Source organism: Amblyomma americanum, chromosome 7, assembly GCF_052857255.1.
Source record: "Amblyomma americanum isolate KBUSLIRL-KWMA chromosome 7, ASM5285725v1, whole genome shotgun sequence".
In the NCBI taxonomy this organism is placed as follows: domain Eukaryota; kingdom Metazoa; phylum Arthropoda; class Arachnida; order Ixodida; family Ixodidae; genus Amblyomma; species Amblyomma americanum.
Window position 1 is genome coordinate 88,093,688 of NC_135503.1, and position 22,032 is coordinate 88,115,719.

The 22,032-nt window shown below is 48.1% G+C and overlaps 1 protein-coding gene across 3 annotated transcripts in view; it reads left to right on the forward strand.

Moving 5' to 3' along the window:
* Positions 1-22,032, forward strand: part of Lmpt (four and a half LIM domains protein limpet) — a 136,165-nt gene that overhangs the window by 53,557 nt on the left and 60,576 nt on the right. The window contains exon 1 of one of the 3 annotated variants that reach the window (XM_077632629.1): positions 15,043-16,001. The exons of the other annotated variants lie outside the window; for them this stretch is intronic. The gene's annotated coding sequence lies outside the window, so the exon portion shown is untranslated. Of the gene's footprint in view, positions 1-15,042; positions 16,002-22,032 lie in introns of those variants that run through there. 3 annotated transcript variants of the gene reach the window in all.

Sequence of the window (22,032 nt, forward strand, 5' to 3'; positions counted from 1 at the left end):
CCCCGCCGCGGTGGCGCAGTGGTTAGGGCGCTCGTCTACTGAGCCGGAGTACCCGGGTTCGAACCCGACCGCGGCGGCCGCGTTTCGATGGAGGCAAAACGCTAAGTTGCCTGTGTGCTGTGCGATGTCAGTGCACGTTAAAGATCCCCAGGAGGTCGAAATTATTCCGGAGACCTGCACTACGGCACCTCTTTCTTTTTTCACTCCCTCCCTTTATCCCTTCCCTTACGACGCGGTTCGGGTGTCCGCCGAGTTAAGTGAGACAGTATTGCGTCATTTTCTTTTCCCAAAACCAATTTCCTTTCCCCAAAAAAACAATTATTAAGGATTTCGCGATGTTCTGCGGTGCGCTCTGGAAGTGCTCGGGTGATGTCACTTTATTCTTCTCTGAAGCATTGGAATGTTTAGCTGAGTTTTGGTTTTGGGAGCTTTTTATGACAAGAAGAATGAGGATGATAATTGGGCATAAACTTGTTCGACTGCAGAGTAATTCCGCAAATCCGGAAGCGCGCAAGTGGGCGTCATGCGTGAATTCCAATCCATTCGATCGTGTTATTTTTGTGAAATATAGGGGGTTCGAAATATGCTCACAGAAGTGTTCACATTTCCTTTCGATAGCAGAGCTCAATGCGTGTCTGAACGGGTCGGAAACTTATGAGCCTCGTCAGCTCAGCTAAGTCCTTGGTTGTCTCTACGACACTTATTTACCTTTGTTGTCGGCTTTGTGTACCTAAGTAACTGCCGGCTGTATGTCGTGCTCATGACATGTCTTGCCGCGTTATCTGCAGCCTGAGTAACATCAGACGGTGCTTGTTCTGTGTTCGCCACTGCCAATTTCTTTCATATTTAAGTCTACCCTTTTCGTATCCATCGCACGCTGCTCTGGCGCTAGTCTTATTTCAGACTTATTCCTTAGCATTGGAGCTCCTGCCAAACACGTGAACGTTGGCAGGACACTTGGGTCGTATGCTTTGCGTCAGACAGGAAGGGAACGAACGGTACGTTGTGCACCACGCTACCACGGTCCCAGAACACGGGCCCCAGTTCGGCTCGTTTCTTGGGGCCTATTAGTCGCCTGATCCGTGGCCGCTTGTAGGCTGCAGCCTGCGCCTCACAAGCTTTTGCTCCTCCACACGTGCTGGGGCACGCGCGACCTTGGAGCTATTCTTGGTCGCACGTGAGCGGGAGGCAGCAAAATAAACACGGGCCGAGGGCATTCCTGGAGAGTAATTGGGCAGCGAACCGATGTCGGCCCCGACGGACTTCTCCTGCAAATGCGCAGAATCAGGCGGACCGCGTGTGTACAGTTCGATGCAGTGTCGTGGAGTCCAAGAGCTGCGGGAACGTCTTGAAGGGCTGCGCTTTATGAAGGGTTAACGGTGCCACACAATGCGCTTCGCATGCGTGTGCGTTTTGTTTTGAGTCTGCGCGCGCCGTAGTCCCCGCGCTGTTTGCTTTGAATGTTGCCGTGTATCGCCTCGCCCGTAAGTCCCCAGTAATGAGTTCTCCGGCGTATCATAGCTTTGAGCGTAGAGGGCGCGCTGGTTGTAAGAGAATGGAGTTCACGCACGCAAAAAGGAAACAGTGGTCCGCAGAAGGGAAGCAAATGAAGGAGAGAGCGATAAAGGAAGGATGGGAAGGAATGAATAGAAGAAGGGCAGAACGAAAGAAACCGAGAAAAGAAGGAGGGGGAAGGAAGCGAAGGAATAAAGGAAAAGAGAAGGGAAGACAAAATGTAAGGGAGAAAGAAGGCATGAAATAAGGAAAGAAAGGGGAGGAAAGGGAAGGAAATGAAGAAGGGAAGAGAGAAAGGAAGGGAGAAAGAAGGCATGACGTAAGGAAGGAAAGGAAAGAGGTGAAGCGAGAAAAAAAAGGCATGAAAGAAGGAAAGAAAGGAATGAAGGGCAAAAGAAGGGTTAAAAGAATGAAAGGAAGGAAAAGGAAGAAAGGAAGTGTCGAAAGAAGGTAAGAAAGAAAACATTGGCGAGCATAGGGGGCAGGACGCCTGAAGATAATCCACTTGCGCCGGTCTGCAGGCCTTCTACTCTCAACGGCTTTCACCAGCGTTGCACGCGATTCGGCGGACGGGCGCGGTACAGGGCACGGCGCGTTGCTTGTCGCGTGGGCCGCAGCCCTGAGTGGGCGATCCGGACGCATGCATGCTGCATGGGCAGCCGCGGCGTCGTCGCCATCCGTCTGTGCCGTGCTGTCCTTCATTTAGCGCTGGCCACCACTCGGGGGCTGGAAGAAAAAATAAGCGACGCAAAAAATTCGAATCAGTGAGTCACGATGCCAAGGCTGCGCTTTCGGCCGTCATAATTGCTGGCGTAGGCTACTCGATGGTAGGCTTTTTGCACGCATTGAGCTTGTTCTCCAGTGGCCGGCCAATCGCTTTGCTGGCATGACACATGTTCGGACTTGACCCAACAGAGCTGTATAGAGAGATCGCAATTTGAGAGATAGGTTAATAATTGGTTGGTCTCTTTTCATCACTTTATAGGGCCCTCCTTCTCTGCTGTATACAGAGTAGATATCTTACAACTACACAAATAAATTTTCTATTCTGAAAACGAAAAGGAAAGGTGTTGTGGTGCTGGCAGGGATAATGAACTTTTTTTGAGCAAGGCACGAAACAGCGACGTTGCTGTGGCCAATCAGGGAAAGAGAGCCGTAAAGTCGCGATGCCTCAGAAATAATTTTGAAGCTCAGGTCTGCGACCGACCCAACCAACACGCATGTATAAAAGATGTGATTAAGGACGAAGAGGCTTAGGAAGAACGGTGAAACAGCGCGGAGACGCCATGTGCTGACAACTACAGAACCTTGTGTAACTCAGACACTACTGCGGGCCAATGCTGAGCGAAGCCACTGCTCCGGAATCGCCGTTTCCGAAAGATCGCCAATATACTTAGTGTGGTTCCGTAAAGAAGCCCTGTCATATGTGGTTTTAGAATCTAAAAATGGGTGAAATAAGGGCATTTAAGTTCTTTTCAGGTATGGAAGTACATCTCCACGCTCCCACCTGCATTCAAAGTGATGCGCGGACAGTACTTAGGACGTATTTTACGTCAATGACGTCTGGAACTTCAGCTTAGTAATGCGGTCACGACGACGCGGCCCACTGTAGGAGCAATGTACTGCCTAAGGAAGTGCTAAGAAATATAGCTGCTGTTGCTGTACACTGGCTGTGCACAAGAATGTGGCATCGATGACACAATCTGATGAGGCTACTTTTATAAACGCTTCCAGATGACCTTAACTCCTAAACTGCTGTCGTTAGTGCATAAAATGCACAAAGTTAAGTTCCTCTCTTTGTCTTGTTACTGGTTTCAAACACTGAGTGATATTTAATATTAAACTGCCGAAGTTTTATTAATACATGTCATGTGAGGTTCATAGTGTCAGCGCCTTAGAGGAGAGATTTGCCTGCTAGCACATCATTTTATACACTGAGCGAATAGGGCTGAGATCTCGGCGTTCACATTACTTTAGTCGCACCCTTTCTTCTTTTTTCTTTTTTTAAGAGAGTTTTGCGTTCTGGAACTGCGCGGCGGGGAGTATTACAGCTCCATACAACGAAGGCATTTGTCAGCGGAAGTGCCGTCTTTTGTGTCACATATTTCGACGTATTATCCCGCATTGTGAAACTGAGTAGTTCATCATGCGACCTATCAGCAGTCTGTCATGCGACCTGCCGTGTTTGAGGTTCGAATTCACCACCGGATCAGGAGTCATCACACCTTTTCCTATGTACCAGCTCATCGCGCATAGGAACTAATGAATGCGTGTTCTCTTCGCCTGTGGCATGGACTGTAGCGCTTTCAATTGCTATGGTTTATTGTGTTTATGTGTGCTAACATACTTATTTATTTTTTATATCCCAAATAATGCTATAGTAGGGTACAACTTAAAAAATACAGCCGCGGTTAACACTGGGGCATGGTCGGAGCCGTCCTGTATTATTACTCCACTAGCCAATAACAAAAGTAAACGAAATCAGCCTTTTAATGTTTTACTTTCTTAAAAAAAAGCCAGGTATAATAATTCTTGAGCATATAATTTTTTTTTCTTGTGATTAGCTTCGTGTTATGTGACAAGAAAAGGTCACCTTTCTGTCGCGGAAGAAATCGCCCTGTTGGCAGTGTATTTTAAGAGATAAATAGAAATTCTGCATGTTTGCTGTCGACCGCCTTATTGGGTTAGTCTGCTGGTCTTCCATCATCTATCACGCCTTGATTCTCTATAACCTCCTACGCTATCAGTGTAAGTACGCTATCAGTGTAAGTACCCTTTCTGAAGTCAGGAAAAAAAAAACGGATGCCAGGATGTGCAAACACTTCTGACCATATTACATTCATACATACTTTTACTACTCATCTTTGGTTACAGGCGTGAAAAAAGACACAACACAAGGCAGAAAGACGGGACCGAGCGCCACTCACAACTGATTTACTTGAAGTCAACGCGGACAAATATATACCATCTACTTTAAACAGCGTGCACTAACAGGACGCACACAGGAAACGGAGACAGAGGAAAGAAGCGCTTCTTTCCTCTGTCTCCAAGTTTCCTGTGTACGTCCTGTCAGCGCACGCTGTTTAATAGAGATGTACCAACTAACCTGTCAGAAAGTTCTACTATATATACCATCGTACCAGCAAGGAATGCTATCATCTTCAAAGTTGATATGATAGCGAACGACTGAAAAAATTGTTCTCTGCCTTATACAAAGATATGGTCGTGTCGCTGACGCACATGCTTCGTGTGTTTGCAATAATAAAAAAAAAGCTTCGATTAATTCCCTAGCTTTTGTATCTTTGCTTTTTGTGAGAATTCGTGCACCGGAAAAACAGCGCTCACAGGAACATGAAAGAAACGTTGAGCAAGATAAAGAGGGCCCAAATATGCCTAAGCATATAAGGTCCTGCCCGTCACGCTCTAATAATAATAATAATAATTGGTTTTTGGGGGAAAGGAAATGGCGCAGTATCTGTCTCATATATCTTTGGTTCAGGGGTCCAAAGATATATGAGACAGATACTGCGCCATTTCCTTTCCCCAAAAAACCAATTATTATTATTATTATTATTATTAGAGCGTGACGGGCAGGACCTTATATGCTTAGGCATATTTGGGCCCTCTTTATATTGCTCAACGTTTCTTTCATGTTCCCTGATTCGCTCGTTAACGCAGCGCCCACTATGCCCTATATAGGAGCGGCCGCACGGGAGGGTAATTTCGTACACAACTCCTTGGGCGCACTTGTGTCTTTTTTCGCGCTTGTAACCAAAGATGAACAGTTGCCAACTTGCCCAGCAAGACGTTCTTTTATACTTTTACTAGCCTTTTAACGCTATACATGATGGCGTTGTTACCAAAGCTTGCTTTCCAGTACGCGGATAGTTTGGGAGGCCTCGCATAGCATGTGTCGGCTCGTCTATTATATTGACACCCCGCGGCGTTCGAATCGCCTGCAGTCTTGTCGCCCTCGCGGGGCCCTTTCGCGCATCCCACGAGGGCTCTCGCGCGACAAGCCGGTGAGCGCTTTGGCTAGCGCCTTTCTCCCGGTCGCTGCTGACCGGACATAGCTCAGCAGCACTTACATTCGAGGCGACCTGTGTCGTCGTCCTTCTTCGTTCCGCGCTACATCGAGGCTTCATTATCCACGGGCATCGCCTTTTCCTTCTGTTTCTCCTTTCACAAGCAAAAAAAAGGAATTCGTCACCTTATTCCTCCCAGCATTGACGGTGTGGTGCTGAGGGGCGTGCACGTCTTGTCGCATCACTCGAGCTAATCACCGCTAAACTTGTCCAGTGGCTTTGATGGGTGTCGGTGTGAGTGACACTAATTTGCAGAGGACGTGCATATTGTATCGGCACGGGCATGTAAGCACAGATTGGTGTGGCATCAACTAGTACTCGTCACTAACACCGAGCAGGCAGGCGGGAAGACAAGGGCCGGAACGTGGGAAAACGCGCAGCATACAGCTGGAATACGCGACACGTCACACGTCACATCAGGATAAATTTGAACCGGGAGTTAGGAGGAAAATCCGAGTTTGGTGACAAAAGTGGTCTCCTCTTGTGCATATCGAGGCAAGTTTTCTGGTCCAAGCGTTTTTGAGTGGACTGACATTTGGCACATTGTTCAGTGCTCTTTAGCAGTAAAGAGTTACATCTTGCTTCCTACCTACCTATCACGTCAGAAACATAGGCTGTATAAAGAATATGGCAGGAGTGCATAAGCGTCACGCGCGCATTAATGGCAGACATGATACAAGGACGCGAGAATATATGAGGAACTAAACCTGACCAAGGCTGACCTTTGGCGCGTTGAGAACTGCTAAACGCTTTCGCGAAGATCTCCCATACTCTCGTATGCAATGCATGCCTAAGATCGAGTTATGCTACGTGGTTGAGGCTGATCTGATAACTAAACCAACTAGAACCGTGCACCGTTGGTTAAGCCGTCACCATATAGCAAATTGTCCTGAGCGTCGTCGGTGGAGCCGTGTGGCCGTTATTCCTTTATAGTTTTTTTTTGTAAGTTGTCGGTCTAGTCATGGCACTGTCGAAAAATCATATAATAATAATTGTTTTTTTAGGGAAAGGAAATGGCGCAGTATCTGTCTCATATATCGTTGGACACCTGAACCGCGCCGTAAGGGAAGGAATAAAGGAGGGAGTGAAAGAAGAAAGGAAGAAAGAGGTGTTGTAGTGGAGGGCTCCGGAATAATTTCGACCACCTGGGGATCTTTAACGTGCGCTGACATCGCACAGCACACGGGCGCCTTAGCGTTTTGCCTCCATAAAAACGCAGCCGCCGCGGTCGGGTTCGAGCCCGGAAACTCCGGATCAGTAGCAGAGCGCCCTAACCACTGAGCCACCGCGGCGGGTACAAGAACGGCCAAGTTTCTGTGTTCTGCCGCTGCGAAAATCTCTCTTCTCTTGTCTCTCGAAACACACTTTACAGCCGCAGAGCGCCGACGCTAGCAGAACGCGAGGTTGCTGCAGTGTAGGTCGCTGACGTTTACATAGGCTGCCACGACTGGACGAGGACGAGCCCTGGGTGCACAAAAGTCACTTCAAAGATCGCCGGAAGCCTTTGTCGAGACCGAGTTTACTGCGAGAAATGCTAGGCGTTCCGAAACGACCGCTTAACGCGCTGCTTCCTGCAGGTTGTGGCCGTGTTTGCCAAAATCCATTTACCTCTTGCAATGATAACGGATAGAAGCGAATTTCAGAACGATTCCGTGATATGGAACTACTACATCTAGCTTAAGCTCTCGAAGAAAGGCGTTATACGCTTTTGACACAGTAGATCAACAAATGCTATACACTGGTGTCCATTCTCCAACTTTTCATCGGGACAGAAAAACGATTTTAATAAATGAAAAAAAAAATTCTGATAGTCGCATTACTTCTAATGAGAGTGGGGCACGGATATAATTTTCCTTATTTTTTTTTTGGCACCTACCGTTTTGACCTGGGAATATACATTTTTTTTTTTTCACCTAAGATGTTACACAACTTTTAAAGATTTTTAAAGGTAGGCTTCTTGAGTTCGAGGAGCGCTGTTTTCGGTGTAGGATTATCAGCGGTGAAGTAATCTGAATACAGCTCAGGTGTGCTAATACTGAATCGTGAACCTTTTAAGTATTGCTGTTAGGCTCCTTAATTATTGAGATTCATGTGGCCCGCCGTAAGTGATATTCATATCAGTTTTTATAATTTCGAAAACGCGGTTACCCTCGGCGCTGTGGCCCAACAAATTTTGCCTGCATCTTGCCAAAATACACGCAATTTCGTGAAGCTTGCAGGCAATGCATCCTCTGCAGTGCACGTAACTCTTCGAAATAACCAAAATTTGTTGGGCCATAGTGCCGAGGGTAACCGCGTTTTCGAAATTCTTAAAAGAGATATGGGTATTACTTACCGTGGGATACACGTCTCTCAATAATTAAGGAGCCTAATAGTAATGGTTAAATGTTAACTGTTGAATATTAGTTAACCAGTCTGCTAGTTAGCACGTCTTACCGGTATTCTGATGTACTTCACACCTGACAACGCTATGCCGAAAAAGTGCTCTTCTAACTCAAAAACCCGATTAAAAAATAATGCGTAGTCTTAGGCGAAACACCCTGTAGATGAAAACATGTTAGAAATTAGTTGGCATTTCGAGGCTCGGTCCGAAACACGCCCTTTATTTATTTATTCATTCAACGTTCTCAAATATCTCCACAACGTTCGAGCGCAGGGCAGCCAAAATTTGAAGCTTTAGGGATTCACCGGCATTCACTCGGGATGCAAGACGAATACGACGGAAACAGTCGACGTACTTGACATATTTCGAGCACTCGCGCGCTGTAATTACGCTATGTAACTAGCTATATCAACTTTATTAGAACAGCGCTGCTAGTTTTTTTTCTCGTTTATTCTCATTTGTGCGGAACGAAAGAAAACACACCGGGGCGCCTAATTAGATTATGTGTTGGCAATTCCGTAACGTCAGAAGCTCTCCATGCGTTTGCAGGAAGTTACTCCACTTCCGGTCAGGTGACGTCACTACCTTCCAGCCAGTGAGCGAATTTTATGACCGACGACACTTGCCCTCCTAATGAGGCTTCTAATGCTATGGCCTTAATAACGGCGCACTCACATTCGAATGCATTCACTTTCGCGTCGGCTTGCTGGAGTTTGCTTTCCACCGCTGATTACACTGACGGGGCGGCAACTACACTGTGAACAGAAAGGTGTAAGTAGGGAGTAATCTGTCCTCTAGTGCAGTGCCTCTTATATAAGGGAGGGAGGACGGCTTACTCCCTTTTCTCTCCCTTATGGGCGTATTAATGTTTAGCGCGTGCATTGCCGTGTCGCTAAAGGACGAAAAACGTTCATTGGCTCATTTGTACCGAGCGTCTGGTCCAGCCTGGTTCGAGTAAAGGCTCGTTTCTTCCCGTGCTTGGAACTTGAAGGGCGAAGGCCGGTCAGGAGCTATTACTTTTGTCTTTGCCAAGTCCCACTTCCGTGACCTTGACGACTACGAAGATGATGCTTCCGCTACGCAGGCTCCGTTACGACAGACTCGTAGAGAACCCATTCAATAACACGTAAGAGCCGTACCCGAAATTCTAATCTAATTCTAATTGGTTTTGGGGAAAAGGAAATGGCGCAGTATTTGTCTCATATATCGTTGGACACCTGAACCGCGCCGTAAGGGAAGGGATAAAGGAGGGAGTGAAAGAAGAAAGGAAGAAGAGGGGCCGTACTGGAGGGCTCCGGAATAATTTCGACCACCTGGGGATCTTTAACGTGCACTGACATCGCACAGCACACGGGCGCCTTAGCGTTTTTCCTCCATAAAAACGCAGCCGAAATTCGCAACTTTTCTTTTTTAGCCGCCCGCGCAACGTCGCACTTGCAGCTGGTTCACGCAGCCTCACACGACACACTTCTTTTTTTAATCGTTTCACTCAGTTGTAGGTTTATTTATAAACTGGGTACAGCGAAGCGAGCTACGAAAATGAAAGTAGTAGGCCTAACTTTAAGAAACAGGATGAGAGCTAGCAGTGCGCTGAGGGAGGAACAGATATGCCAATCTCTTCCAGAGGTCTAAAATATGATCGACCGTGAATGGTAGTAAATTATGTAGAGTCGAGCGCCGCCTTACTTGGATTCAGCGGCGTCATCAAGCTTAGACTTTTTCGACCACGATTTCCCTGCATCATCTGCAACTTGTCCGACAAATTTTGCCGGGAGGACTTCTGAAGGAGTGCGGGTGTAGGCCGCACCATTTCTTCGAGCTGTATTGCGGAAAAGAAAAAAAATAATAATGAAAGACTTAATGAGACAGCGGTCTGCGCACGGACCCGAATAATCACTGAGCGAGAATCCATGTTATGGAAATCAGGTCGTGATGGCTCCATGGCACAGCCTACACACACTCTGCAACACGCCCCTTCAGTATTTGCAGCGGCGCTACTGCTATTTTGATTTGACTTTTGCACTACTTCGTGCGCATATTTAAGGAGGAAGAATTTTAACCAAGTCCGCTATGTGTGCTTACGTTGTACTCTCATGCATTGACGCCATTTACTTGCCCCAAGGAGGCCGTGCACATCGTGTCAGCGTGCAGATGAGCTCTTCAATGAGGCACTCGTCCGTTTATGGTTCTGCCCGGTCGATTTCGGTGTCGTCCTTGAAGTAAGTTGTCATGGGCAGCGCGACAATGGCAGGCAGGCATTTTGCCCAGCGCCGCCGTGAAAAAGGAGAGGGCTGGGGAAAGAAAGTCGGGCAAGATGAAAGAAACAAAAAAATGAGAAAGAAGGAGGGAATAGAGGAAGAATTGAGAAAAGAAACAAAGAAAGACTGAAACGAAAGAACATGCATCTCTAATCCAACCCGTGGGTCGGACCGAGCAACCATGGGTTCCAGAGTAACTAGTTCTTTCAGCCCGCGCGACGCCTCTCTAAGTGCTCTTTGCCTCGCCGCGTCTGAGTCGTCATTTCCGTTCGGGTGGAAATGTTCCTCGACATTCGTGTGGCGCTTTTTTTTTTTGTGACTGCCATTTCGGCAAAACGCCAGAATACCACAATAGTGTTCTCTACGTCGAAACAAAGAAAACAACAACAGAAGGAGCAGCTTCCCGTTCACAAGGGCATATGTTTGCGAGTATCGAAGCGATCGCCGGTGAAGCCGAATCCGTCATGTTCCCCTATTTTGATCTCCCTAGCATTTGGCACTGCAGACCAATACGGAGGCCTCTCCTGGGGGTATGTACTACAGCAGGAAGAAATAGCTACACACAAAACGCATCTCCGGGGCCTGGTGGTAGCGACGCCCCTGCCTCAGGTCGGTTTCTGTTGGTTCAAGACATGCGGCTCGTCTACTTCCTTTTTATGTTCTGCTGTTCGCCCGGTATTTGATTGGCAAGCGTTGCTCTTCCCAGCTATCCATCCGCATTTATGCCTTCGCATACATTATTCGCTGCTTCTCGCTTCGCCATTACCGCTCGTGCGTAGGGCAGCGCCGCTCTATCTGCTTGTATATCACCGCGAGCTGTAGCCCCGCCGTCGTGTATATACACCGGCATTCGGCACGTGTCCGTATATTTCCGGGGGCGCTTCCATCCGCGTTGGACGGAGAGGCTGGCGTCTTTGCTCTTTATGCGTGGTGTGCACGTTTCGGCGTCGGGCGCGATATCTACCGACCCCGAACGCCTCTCTACATTTGTTCTTCCTTCACGCGCGGCCTGCTTGCGTATTCTTTGCGGCCCCGCGAGTACATTTGCACACCCCTCTGTGGTGGAGCCCCGGTGGTCCGCCCGCGTTTGGAAGGTCATGCACCGCGTATTGCCTTTCAAGACTCGGACGATGCTGATGCGATGCGGTCCGTCTTTCTGGCACTGTCTGCTTGCCTGTGTGCGTATATATATATATATATATATATATATATATATATATATATATATATATATATATATATATATATATATATATATATATATATATATATATATATATATATATATATATATATATATATATATATATATATATATATATATATATGAATGAAGCCCCCGGAGCATTTCAAGCCGGACAGAGGGATGACGGATGTCTTCAGCGTTGACGTGGAGCCTCGGGCATTGCGCTCGACTCGTGTCGGTGTTATTGCTGGATGGATTTGCTAACCTAAGCTTACATGCGTGGGAGGTAACGCCTCAGGCCACTCAGGACGGATTACTCGTCGCAGATGTGAGAGTGGCCTGTGTTTGGTCTCTCGAAACCCGGAAAACCTCCGAATTGGAGGAACCCGGAAAACACCGCGGCGTGTTATACTTATATGGGTGCGCGTAAAATAGATGGCGCTTGCCTGCTCCCAAGACGTGTCCTCCTTGTTTCGTTGGAAAATGTGCCTGCTCCACAGAAAAATATGTGCGCCTGCTACAAAAACAAAATAATAAAAACAAAGGAACTGAAGCGGCCGGCTTTTCGTCATTGACGTGGGCAGGTTGGAACGGTACCCCAGGATAGAAAAAAAAATGCTGGAAAAGTGGGTTATTTCATCACTTTGCTTATTTCAGGCTATCCCAGCTCGCAGCGCTTGCAGTGTGTAAAGGGCCTCTGGATTGTTTACATTAGATAGCCTAAAAGGAAGGCAGAAGTGGACGGACCGGGAAGGGCTCGGCGTGCGGAACCAACGACTCTTTCTAAACAGCACCGGAGCTCAAACATTTCACGAGTAATCCAACACAAGAGCCGGATGAGTTCTAGAAAAACACCTGAAGGATGTAGAGCATGAAGCAGAGGATGAGGGGGGGGGGGGGGGGGGGGCGTAGAAAAGGGAGAATTCGTTCAGCCCGTTACAAAATAAAAAGAAAAAGAACTACAAACAGTGAACAAGAAAACAGAAACACACCAGAATGAAAGAAGGGAACGTAATTTGAAAGAGAATGTCCAGCGCTCATGATAATAAACCATAGAGTGGCACCGTGGGTGCGGCGCAAAAGGTTACTAGTAGCCACCGGATGCGAGTTCATAGACATCGTTGCACTGCTGGCGAGAATTCGACGTAAAAGTGGGAAACCGGTTGCGACAGGTTTATTTATTTGTGACGCTTGCAGTGTGTTATAAAGCCAGGCGAACACGTGGAGGCTAATGAAGTTACGAATTTGATTAGAGACAGCGCAAGGACTAATGAGAACTAAGTAATAGCGGTAACAATACGATACACAAAGAGAGAATCGTGGATTTGAGAAGCAGTCTCGTAGGTGATATCAAGAGCTGGAAATGAATTTTGTCTGCGACACGTATTGTGGTGAACCGATTACCGGTGGTCTGTTAGGTTAACGCAGTGGATTCTGAGGTGGCGGAGCCTTAGAAAGGTGTGAAGGTCGTTTACCATGCTGTGCACACGACATACCGGATGGCGTGATAAATGCTCACAGCGCCAACTATGCGAGGATACCTTACATCACTGAGATTTCAACAGTGCTGCTCCTGAGGCGTCTCCGGTCCTGGCGTGGTCGCATCCGATAACTTTTACCCCCGGGAAAGCTGAACCACTGCAATTTTTTTTTTTCTGTGACTTCAGTCACCGGCATACATAACCTGCATCTGCATACAGCACAAGCCATCAGATGCTTGATCAGTCAGACCAGGGTTCACCGCCCGATTTAATAATACTACAGCCAGGACGAAAGTTAAATGTTTAATTATCTCTTTATCTCTCTATTAGCCTGCGTGGCTGTAATTATTTCTTGCGCACTGAGGAAATGTTTCTGACACTATGAAAGGATCATGTGGTCATGAACTTTTGATGATAATGAGAAAAGTGCGCCTTGACTTCTACCATCTGCCCTAACTAGAGCGCCATACCAAATGAGGCTGTGGTTGAGTAGGCAGTTGAATGGCAGCAACGTGCATGTTTTGTGTATGCAGGCGACTACTGCAGGTTCTTTTAACACCTAGCATGCAGGTGGCTGACCAAGTTAGTCGTGGAGTGTGATGGCGCCGCTGTATTCCACCAATTTTTGAAGCGAAAAGCTTCACTACGCTAGTCAACACCGCGCTTCGCGCGAGCCGGCGTATGTCGTAGCACGATTGACGTCACGCACGGCGCAGGTGGGCGCTGCCGACTCCGTCTTACTCTCTCTTTCTCTCGCTCCTTAGTCACTACTGCTCATGCGCCACTAGTAGCACCGAGCCACAGGTGTTCCGCCACTGCGCAGCGCCGCGCCTTTCCTCAAAATGCAACTTTCAATTTTCAGTTTTTATTCTTCTTTCCCTTCCTCCTTTATCCCTTCCTTTACGGCGCGGTTCGGGTGTACACCGAGATATATGAGACGGTTACTGTGCCATTTCCTTTCCTCAAAAACCAAACAAGACAAGTGAGCCGACGGCGTTCATAGAGTTCATTGGCGTTGACAAGTTTGCAAAGGCCGTTTATTTTCACGAAAGGAAAGGCGCACAACCGGCTCCGCGGGTGAGCGGGGACCTCAATCTCGCTTTCATGTACGTGGCGTGGCGTTGGTGTCCAACTGCAAAAGCCTGCTTTGATTGCGTTCCGCACACTGGATAGGCAGCGCGCCCTCCCTGCCACCCTGGGAGGTGGCATGCAGTTAATGGTGATCGCGAGAGATTGATCACCAAATGAACGCTGCGGCCTAGCCATTTATACAGTGCCGCATGTCAGCCACAACGCTGTGAGCGCTAATGCATTCAAGCCACATTTCTCTCTCACCACCGCCACATGTATCAAAGCACACATGAGGCGTCCGCATATCCAGGGAGCCAGTTATGCGCCCTTCTTTTCCTCAATGCCATCGCCGTCTAGAACATTGTCAAGGCCAGCATCAATCGCTTTGTATATCCTGGCTAATCCACATTAATTTTTTCGGCTTCCCTTGGGTTCCTTGGTGAAATTTTTTGGAGTTCATCTGCTTCACAGCCACAAAATCACCTGGCGCTTTTAGAAGCGAGGGTCAACCAGTGCGGTGTTTCTGCGAGGGAGCGCTCTCATTTTGCTCCATAGAATACAACGCTGGTTAACGGCTAATGTTCTTTAAAAAACGGCAGCAGTCCGCGCACAGGGACCGGTTGAAAGGCCCGCCCCGCTGCTGGATGTGATTATGTACCGCACGACCGGCTTTTCCCTGTAGGCGACAGCTGAAAGCTGTACAGGCCGCCGAGCTAGCAGGGACAGCTGCAGCAGCGCGAGCGGGACGGTCTTGCGGCGTGAGTGGCGTGAGTCACTCGCAGACACGCGCGAAGCCCGGAGACGCGCGCATGTAGGCGAGGCGGCTGCGCCAACCGCACTACTGAGGACCCACAGGCGCTTCGCCTGTTGATCCACGCGACGGCCGTATAATAAACCGAACAGCGGGCGCCGTGCCGAACCGGAATTGCCGGCTGCGAGCGCGTCCTTTCTTTTTTTCCCGCTCGCACTACATTTCTTCTTTTCGCCATGGCAACGGCGTTAGTTTTGAGTTTGCCGGGTCCGGCAGCGACTGCAGCAGCGGACGCGTGCGGCGCGGCGCATTTCAGTCGCGGCACGTATAAGGTCGTTTCGCCCGTCGACGCTGGTTTCGACCGCGTTTTTCTGGCGGCGGTGTATAGGAGAGTAGACGTCCGGCTGGCGGCGGCGCCGAGGCGCTTCTTCTTCGCCCGGTGTCACGCGCTCGAATCGGGACTTGTGTCGTCGATTTGAGAGAGTCGCGTCGTTCAACTCTCCGGTGTCTGTGCGTTGCGGTGGTTTCCGTGGTCCGGCGGCGGGGACAGTCTCGCGACCAGAGGACATCCGGTTGGTCCCCCCCGAGCGAACGCCTCCACTCTGCCGGCGGTCGCCAGCGCGACGGACGCTGACCATATCGGGCGTTCCGAGCGGATAGACTCGCGGCAGCCTTCGCTCGCAGGTGTGCGCGTGGGCTTTGTTTCCGACGCTGGCCAGAGGTGTCTCCTGTTTGTGCGCCAGAGTGGCTCGCCCCCGCCCCCTTTTCTACGCGTATGTGTGTGCTTCGCAAGCGTGTTTACGCGTTTTCTCACTACCCCAGCGCGCTCATCGAGAAAGGAAGAAACCACAGTGCTTGCAACCGTCGTCGTTGCCTGCGTGTAGTACGTGTCCCTGGGCAACCGTCACGGGCAGCGGTGCGTCACCGTGTGACGCAGCGTCAGTAGTGCGCGCTAGGCTTCTGCAACCGCCGTGTTTATTTATTCTCTGTGCTAAACAGGCGATTCGCACGTGCTCTCTTCGACTCCATCCGTATAAGCCTCGAATACCGGCACTTCCAGGAGCATTTCAAGCCCGGATACATCGCCGTCAGGATAAACGATCTAAGGAATGTGTTATCGTGCACCTGCGGCCGTGCTGCTTGGTTGAACGTGGAGGCGTATACAACCGCCGCCTCGCCAACTGTCGAGAAAGAAGCCAGTGTGGTGTTTTCGTTGAGTGCCCAGCCAAGGCGTCCTTTCTTTGGAAGTGACCAGCGGATGTTTTTCTGAGGTGAGCGCTGGGTTTCTGACCGCGAAGGGGTTCTCTGTCTCCGCGTTTGCTGCAGAGTATTGCCAACATTGATGTGCAGCATAAGTTAGCGGCTTCTTACCGATAATTTGCTTTTATTTTTTACTTTTATTATTATTATTATTTAATTTTTTTTTGCGACGAGCGGCGAAGTTCACCGTCGAAGGCGGGTTAGTGGATCCGTGTGGTCCCCTGAGAGCTGGGGTCCTGCGGCGGGACACTGTACTGCGGGGCCAGTAGAGCGGCAAATAAGCAAACACAGTGTAACCGCGACCGATCGATGTGTGGTCCAGGGACGGGCGGTCAGCCCCGTTCTCGAAGGTCGCGGCTATGTGACAACGGTGTTTGTCTTCTGTGGAGACTTGTCTCCGTCTTGGCAGCATCGGACGGAACCTGGCAAATGACGCGATGTTTGTTCATCTAGCTGGTAAGGATGTGTACTGATGGTACTTTATCCCGATGGTCCCGCCAAGGAAAGCAAGCAGTCGCTTACATTGTTATCCCTCATAAATTGGAGATAGACTTTCAGTAGACTTCCTGTAGACTATGTTGCCTTCATATAGATATCTCTTTTTGTCTATTCATTGTCTATAAGCTGCCTGAAGACAAAAATCTACTACAAGTGTATGGCCTTAAGTCTACAGATTGCACATTCTGTTTATTGTTTGCATTGTATGCTTCAGGAACTTCGGAATTAGTGTACTTGGGAAACCTAAGAGCAAGCATCATGGCCAGGGACACGACGGGCGGTTTGCAGTTGCAGATGTAAACTGACTGTGGCTTCCCGACTGGGCAGTTAGAAGAGTACAATCATTTCGAATTTGCAAAAAAAGAGAAGAAAAACAGCGAGTGCAAAATCGTATTTTAACTCTTATCTGTTCGATATATATCGGATTTGATACTTATATTACGGTAATGAAGGCGGCGTCGGCTGTCCAGAAGTCGAACGGAAAGGTCAATTTGACACGTGCAAAAGTTTTGATCGGGCTTTATCAGTCGTTGCTCAGTCACGATGTTAACCGACAGGCGACATCCATCGCACCAGGCGATATAGAACTGCTTTCTGTTCATATGCGAATAATAGCAAAGTCTGTGCGAGTGTGTTCTCGGAAAGTGTGCACGACAACACGCCGTATTCCAACCGTCAGTCAGCTTGCATAGAAATATAGGAGATATAAACGAGCGCGCACATACAGCCTCCATAGCTTATGCTAGAATTTCTGAGACCGATGTTGCTTGCCGAGGTGGGGTTTAATTGCGTGACCGGAAAAGGGACGTCGCGCACGACTGGACGCTGACGTCTCCATTTTCGCTTCGAAATACGCAATATCTTACGATAGAACGTTTTATCAGTTGTCACGTCAGAAATTGTGCCTGCATTACGCAGTCAGGTCGCAGACCAAGCATATGTAAATGTGGTACATAGAAGATGCCAGCTCGTACAGTACAGCGACCCGCAGTCGTACGCAGGAGCTGCAAGAGGTTACCAGTCAGTAAGACTGTCGGGCTAGGGACTCAATCTTCACACTCTGGTGGGACACATACGCCTCTGTGTTTTAGTTACTCTGTGTAAAAAGAAAAGAAAAAACTAGGACGTACCGCAGGAATGCAATCGTATTAGCACTGCTCGCGGTTGCCTGAGCACACACGAGCGGATTTTATTTCATGCCAATTTAATAAGTGGTTACGAGTAGTAATGCACTCGTTAACAGCTGGAGATAGGAGCTTAGACTATGTGGGAAATTTGGGGCCAGCTAATGTTAACCACACAGGTGCATCATGTGTTATCAATGCGGTATTGTGAACATTCTCCAAGATCTGTAGATTAATGGGTGAAACGCCACAGCAGCTCTGGGTTACGAACGCTGGCGGACATCTGCAGCCAACTTCGAAGTCTGCACGTGGTTTGATTCATGCAGCGGGAGACACTTGCACTCAAAACTGGCAGATTAAAGGCGAAATCTGAAAAAAAAAGTCATCTTGTCCTGTAAAAATTCTGAAAGTAATCACTTTGCAATGGTAATGAATTTGGAAACATTGTCACAGGGAAAAATTCCTATTGTAAAAAACTTATTAGTTCGGACTCTTATCACATGCAACTAAAAAAAAAAATCTTGTTATAACGGTACCGTTATATTCAAAAGGGAGCAATGTAGATGGCCACGTGTTTCGCTGTGTTGTTTATTATTGTGCGGGAATACGGGAAGTAAGATTAGATACATGCAAAGAGCGCTTTTTATTTGATGAAAGATAACCCAAAATGGCATATGATCCTTGTACTGAAGTAAAATGAACTAAGCATTTTTGTATTTATTCTGCTCAATAGCTCTAGGTCAGTTTAAGGAGCACAACCCCCACTCTCGAGAAAAAAAAACTACCATGAATAGGCAGGTGTTATTTCTATTGGTTCCTGAGTAATGTTTACCGCAATATGCACTAAAATTGCCTACCTTCAAAACTCTTGTTTCGAAAGTTGCGCCATGCGTGGTTTGTGCTACAATTTTTGTAACTTAGTCCTCTCTCCGTATGATGAGTCATCCGTAATTTGGGCGATGACTTTAAGCCATCAGTAAACCTCAAGTTGGAGGCCCTTCTTCTGCTTCCCAAATAGGCCGCCATTGACTGTCAGTTCGAGCCTCGCCACGTGCATAGCACTTCTCAAGGCTCTCGGCTTACCTTACATGGAAGACGCTATACGCGCGGTAACAAAGTTCTGGGCTGACCTTGTTCGTTCAGTGCGGAGAAAAAAAAAAAAAGAAACTGGCGGCACGAAATGGGGGAGGAACCCCTTCTATACGTAATGCAAAACCGACTCGCCCAGCGCTCCACTTTGTTCACCGGAAGGGACAAACACGCTCTCTCTCTCCGGTCGTTTGCGTCACGGCTTCGGTTCTCTCTTGTTTTGACGCTGGGAAGCGGTCACAGTAAACCATGTTTTATTTTCATGCACAAAGCTCGAGAAACTGTAAAGACAGTATTCCTCGGTGTTTTATGAAAAACGCGTTTTTTTCCAGTGCAACTTACTCGTCGGACTGAATACAATAGTAGACTTATCGCGAGTTGTTAGATTCCTAAAAACGATGGAAATCTGATCAACAAATTGTAACACTTTAAGAGCTAGCTGTCCGCCAGCACAACAGTGAAATGTTTTCAACCCTGCGTTTGGCGCTTGATGTCGCCTCAGCTGCATATGCGTCATAAAACCCAATACACCAGCCAAGCTTGTCCTTCCTTCGTGCTGCAGAATTTCAACAACTATGTAGTATCTGGCCTTAGTGCCTAGAATTGTCATGTGTTACTGCTTAGTGCGCCTTCGGTGAAGGCCCACACTCTGCACTCAAAAGAGTGCAAAAATCGCTCACATGTAGGCGCAACATTTTTGGTCTTCCGCAGACCAGAAACAATCCTGTTATGAGGGACATAGTGCAAGCAGATTAACAAATAAGCTATCTTGGTTAGCTTAGTTGGTAGAGCGACTGCCCTGCGCACGTAGTAGTCCCGGATTAAGACCCCACACCATGGACGAATATATCTTTAGCTACCAAGTTCTTGCGAAAATTATATAGCTTCTTTTTGTAGCCGCATGGCTGCACTTGAGTGGATTGTAATTGCAAATTAGCTTCTCTAATTGCACATAACAAGCATGCGGCAATGTTGAATGCAAACAACGGAAAGCAGGGAAGCTTTCGCGAAGACAATAGAAATGAGAAGTCAGACACTGACATTGCAGTTCCGTTGAAATATTACTTGGCTGAAAAACATGCGAGGTGAAACTGCTGCGCGCATGCACAGCTGTGGAAAAAAAAAAGTATTTTGAAATGTATCTGTTGCGGCTAAAATTATCACCGCTGAGCTTTCCTGCGTATATGCTTGGCTCTCCTCTCGTCCTGTGACTGAGCTGTTCTGCAGTTTGTCAACTTTATCTTTTTTCTGAAAGGCAAGTATTGAGAGAGAGGAGGCGACTTTTCTACGAGATTCTTCGAGAAAAAATTTTAGATTCTTTTAACCTTAGAATAAATTATACTGCAGTAGCGGGACGGCCATCAATAACAAAAAAAAAATGTGCTCGAATCGCCATGTTCCACGTACTTACATCGAATGAAGCGCAGAATCAACTGCATGTATTCCACAAAGATGCAGCTGCATCCCGCGCGCTTCTCAGTGGCGTGCGGATAAGCCGGGCAGTACATGACAAGACAAGCGATGGCGTGCGTAAATTTCTTTAAAGCAACTCTCTCATGAGTTGGGACAGCGCCCTTCTAAGGGGTAGCTAAGGGATTACCCACAGGATCTCTTCAGCTCGGTATCGTGAAGCGGCTTAAAGCCCCGACAAGAGGCGGAAGTCGCCCCTCTTTGCTCGGCATAGCACTTACCTCCCCTTTCTCCACACGTACGATTGAATAGTGTCCACAACGAGGGCGTCCCGCTATCGGCAACAAGCGACATCGATGATCGCGGTGCACGCAATCGAATGGCGCCAGCGCCGATCGACGCGTCCTCCAGCGATGGTGGCGTAACTTCGTGCGCCCGAGCGCTTCCGGTTCCACTGGTGTGCGCAGTTATAATCTGGATTTGTCTCCAGCGGATCGAGCGACCAGGAAGCGTCGCTTAGTGCGGCTGCGTTATCTATCACATGCTTACCTACTCCGGGTCAGCTTTGCTTGTTGCAGGCAAATTTCTCCGCGGGTCGTTCTGCAGTTGTCAGCCGTCTTTGTCGAAGCTGTCGTTCCTTTTCTGTCGTAAAGGAAAACTGACTGCCGTATTACACCGCATCGGTGGCCTTGTGGTTTGAGCACCCGCTTCCCATTATGGAGGGGCGGGGTTCGATTCCCAGTGACGACGGGTGGTACAAGTTTTTTCCTGGCCTGGTCGATGGATAAAACGGTCTATTGCATCCAATAGACCCGATAAAACTCTATTGGATCCAATAGACTCGGCTGTAAATAGGTGCTCGGCTTGTTTAGGGTTAAATGCTTGAGAAATGCTCTTTGAGCCCACCTTGAGTAGACGAAAACACCCTGTGCCGTGGCGCTCTTTGGCCACAGAAGCCATTGTGCCGGGAAACATCATCGTCAACTAAATGCCGTAACCGTTGCCCAACGTTTGCGATTCATGGCGTGCACCATAATCTTTCACAGTGATCTCGTTATTTTATAGCGCGTGAGACACTGCTGCGCATCCTTTGGGGATGGAATTGTGACACCGGGCAATATTGTTCTGATTTTATTTCCTGTGGCACTATGAACATCGATGCGCACTGTAGCAAAGGTAGTGTTGTAGAAATACTTTCTCGTAGATACGCGTTCACTTTATTAACCGACAAATGCGGAGCAATGGCCGGCGTCAATGATTCAAGGCTAATGCCTCGTGTACCCTAAAACCACTAGCACTATCTTCCAGCCTGCGCTCTTGTTGTTGTTAGGATGACCTTCATGCACACCACCACCAAGCGGCACATGCGGATCTGTGATCTGTCCAGTGAATACACTGTGAGTGTGCCATCTGTAAAAACAACTCATTTGTCCATGCTTCCGCTAGCAGACGCAGCACTTGATGTCGAGGAATGAAATGTGTCTGCGAAACATTGCTCCTAAGGGCAGCTACGTTCCCTTTGACGGGGATAATGTTACGTCGAGGTACGAACTTACAGATGAAGGAGTGTGTCACTCGCGTTGATCGCTATGCAGGTGAAAAAAAAAATTAATGCTGTAAGCGATTACAGACAATGCATAATGGCTTAAAGCTAGTAAATCAAGCAAAACTGCGCGTTTGAAGCTTATCGATCGGAAACCATCAGAGCCTTCTATGACTTCTTCGGACGAACTATAGACGTGCCAAGTCTGTGTAGTTCATGCCCACGTTTGGAGCCTCTCCGAGTTAAGTAGAAGTCGCCTCCTACCAACTCTTCGACGATGACATATATCGAAGACTCATCCGCTTGACCTCGCGTACGGTGTCCGCAGCGCCAACGTCACTCAGCCGAGCTGGCACGATTTCCGCATTCGATCGATGA